The 3,884-nt window shown below is 42.1% G+C and overlaps 1 non-coding gene across 1 annotated transcript; it reads left to right on the top strand.

The window, feature by feature from the left end:
• Positions 1-2,911: 2,911 nt before the first annotated feature.
• Positions 2,912-3,017, top strand: LOC141636019 (small nucleolar RNA R71). Its single transcript, XR_012540664.1, has one exon. It is a non-coding gene; the product is annotated as a small nucleolar RNA R71 (small nucleolar RNA).
• Positions 3,018-3,884: the final 867 nt, after the last annotated feature.

Here is a 3,884-nt window from a genome sequence, read left to right as displayed (position 1 = left end):
CGAAAACACAATCAATTAACAACAAAGGAGTGTAGGGAATACTTACTTGATGATTACCCACACAATTAAGCAATAAATCGACAAGGAAATGCAGCAAAGGACGGATTCCAATAGAAAACCAGCAAAATCCTAATTCCCAAAATTAAACGCAACAAGGACGAATATTAAGGGGAAAAATAAGGGCAAATGTCGATATAAAAAGCAAGGAAGATGATGTGGGTAGTTGATTTGGTATTAGGGCAAGATTTATGGAGGAATTTGGGGTTATGTCGGAAAAAAGGAAGAACAAATGAAGAATGAATGAAAAGAATGAAAAATAGAAGTTAAAAGGATTAACTCCCTGCGTGTAATAAGCAAATTCACTCAATCGAGTGATTTGAAATCACTCGATCGAGAACTTTGGCCTCCAATATGCTCGATCGAATAGAATTCCTCTCGATCGAGTATTCTTCATTTTTGCCATTTCGATCGAGTAACTAAATCTACTCGATCGACCACTATTCTTGGGCATTCCTCTCGATCGATTACAAAATGTACTCGATCGAGTTGTTTTCTCATATAGCTCATCCCAATGCGACATAATTTCCCCAAACCTGCATAAGAACACGCAAAAACATATCCCGACAATACCAAATCACAAAATAAGCAGTCTATAGTCTGTTGTCGCTAAACTATCCAAACTAATGTCTAACAGTTCTAAAAACGCAATAAAGAAATCCAACGGAAATTCAAATTTTACAAGTTGTTACACGGGGCATTCCCCGCTTACTGCCCATAACAGTTCAGTAGCCCATACGAGGGTTCTGACTGGAGGAGGTCCCTTTAGCATCTCGGACCGTCCTCTTCGATCGCCATGAGTTTGAATTTGAACTGGTGGAAGTAGAATAGTTGACATCCACGTATGCACGAACTTTCTTCTTCCTCTTGTCTTTCCCATCAACATTGGCATCTCCATCCTTTTGATTGACTTTAAATGCACTTTGACCGTCATCAACTCCAGCAACCAATCTATCTGTAACTACGGCAAGGAAAACAGAAGAATGGTCCTCCTTTTCGCTCTCAGTCTGAGGCGGAGGGGTTACAATTGCAGCACAATATTCAATATCCACAGCTGGAGTGTCTATATCTGAGTGAGTAGAGGATAGGGCATTGCAAGGTTGGACTTGCATGGGAGACCTACGAGATTTAGACTGATGAAAAATCAATTATTCATCTCCTACCTGAAATGTGAGTGTCTTCCCCCCGATGTCGATCACTGCACGAGCAGTGAATAAAAATGGCCTCCCTAAAATGATAGGGGTGTGAGTGTCCTCGGGGATGTCAAGCACTACAAAGTCTATGGGAATAAAGAATCTCCCGATCTTGACAGGTATGTCCTCTATAAATCCTAATGGCCGTGATATACTACGGTCGGCCATCTGAACGGTCATGTTAGTGCAATTAAATTTCGTCAAACCGAGTCTCCTAGCGAGAGACAAGGGTAAGACGCCCACGCTAGCACCTAGATCGCATAGAGCGTTATCAATTAAATGGGTACCTATGTGACAAGGAATTTAAAAGCTACCCGGGTCAGTGTGTTTGGGTGGTAACTTATTTTGAACTAAGGTAGTCCCTACTTCAGTTAAAGCTACCATCTCATGATCTTTTATGTGCCTCTTACGTGTCAAAATTTCTTTCATGAATTTTATATAAGAGGGTACTTGGGTAAGCAGCTCGGCGAACGGAACATTGACGTGAAGGCTTTTCAGGATCTCAGCAAATTTCCCGAATTGTTGATTAGCCTTGTTGTTCTGTAATCGCCTTGGAAAGGGCACAGTGATAGGAATTTCGAGCCCTTTATTCCTTTCTTCTAAAGTCTCAGCGGGTTCAAACTCATCTTTGTTCGATCGAGCCTTTTTACCTCTCGATCGAGGCCTTTCAGGAGTTTTTTCACTCAATCGAGCATTCTCAGCCTCTCGATCGAGTTTTTCAATATCAACAGTGTTCGATCGAGGCATAATTCTACTCGATAGAATAGTGTGTTCAGAATTTTCACTCGATCGAGCGGTTTCAACCTCTCGATCGATTCCTTGAATTTCCACTTTACTCGATCGACCCTCAGAACCTCTCGATCGAGTAATATCAGCAGCATTTCTACTCGATCGACCACCAAAAATCAGTCGATCGAGTATTTTCTTCGTGCTAGGCATGTTTTCAGCATCAGACAACTACTGTTCACCATCAATAATAACACTCCTCGGGTCTGATATGTCCTAACTCCACTTGCAGCTGCTTAGTCAATGATTGAATCATCGACTTTAACCCACCCAATTCACTAACTCCACTTGAGGAAACTCATTGATGCAGCAGTGGAAAAGATGGAGGCTTTACAAAGCCTTGTTGAGCTTTATGAGGAGGAACATAGGGTTGTTGCTACTGCGGTGGAGGAGTAGGATTAAGAACATTCTGACTGGACTACCTCAAATTGGGATGGACCGCCCTTTGGTTATTGTAATAGGAACCTCCTACTTGCCTATATTGCTGAAAGACAAGGACTTGTTCCTTTTTTGTCAGACAGTCAACATCAATGTGACCGTCATTGCTCCCACATCTCTCACAAGTGACAGTTTCATGTCTAGTCAACAGATGAACCATCTGTTGATCACCAGTAGCTTGCAATTCCAATCTATCAAAACGAGCATTCATGGTTTCCAGCTGAGCCACAACTGCATTTCCGACCGAGTGTACTGTCCGAATACCGTCCCTCGGGTTCCCATACTTAGCACAATGGGTCGCCATCTCCTCAATAATGCCCCATCCCTTATCATCATCAATATTCTTTTGGAATCTCCCATTAGATGAGGCATTAAGTATAGCACGATGGTCATCATATAACCCATTATAGAATTGGTTGCACAAAAACAACTGATCAAATCCATGGTGAGGAAGGGACCTCACCAACTTCTTGAACCGACACCAAGCCTCATAGAAATTTTCATCAGGTGCTTGCTTGAAACTTGTAATCTTTCCTCTCAGCTGATTAGTACGTTGTGGAGGAAAGTACCTTTTATAAAAGGCGAGAGCAAGAGTTTCCCAGTTGGTAATACCGGCTGCAGTGCGATCAAGATCAGTGAGCCACTCCCTGGCTCCGTTAGTCAATGAAAAAGGAAACAGGACTTCCTTTATCTTGTCTTGGGTCACTCCCTTAGTGGTGGGAATGGTAGAGCAATAGTCAGTAAAGACCTCCATATGTTTTCGCGGATCTTCACCCGCCACAGCACGAAACAGGTTCCTTTCTACCAAATTTATATAAGACGGACGGATATCGAACGTGTTACCATCCTCAGTTGCGAGCTTGAAAACCTTGGGAATCGAGGCAGTTGTGAGCTCTGAGTGACTCGCTATATTAGGCATCTTTATTGGCTTGATAGCAGAAATAAAATTTTCTTCTTCACAAGACGGGTCTTCTGCAAAAAGAAAGTGTTGTAGCTCGGGTTCGAAAGTACTCAAGTCTTCCTTTCGAATCTTTCTTTGCAGACGGAGTCCATGCCGAAAAGATCTCTCCAGCTCAGGATCAGCAGGAACTAATTCTGACCTGTTTGACCTAGGCATACACAATACTGAAAGAAATAAGTGAGAACTGTCTCAAGGAATGAAAATTCCCTAAGACGGATAAAAATAAACGAAACAAAAGGCAGATAACGCTATTGCCTCCCCGGCAACGGCGCCAAAATTTGATACTGTCGTTTGTGTACCAAAAATAAACCTAAATATACTAACGGAAGCTAGTGATAAGTAGGGTCGATTCTCCACAGGGAGGCAAGATATCTGTCTAAAAGTCCATCTATTTAAGTCACAATATGGGGGTTTTGATTTTGATTCTCTAAAATACAAAAGAATTAAAG

This window comes from Silene latifolia, chromosome Y, assembly GCF_048544455.1.
Source record: "Silene latifolia isolate original U9 population chromosome Y, ASM4854445v1, whole genome shotgun sequence".
NCBI classification, from domain to species: Eukaryota; Viridiplantae; Streptophyta; class Magnoliopsida; order Caryophyllales; family Caryophyllaceae; genus Silene; species Silene latifolia.
The sequence above is the reverse complement of the archived record's forward strand: the minus strand, read 5'-3'. Positions and strand labels throughout refer to the sequence as shown.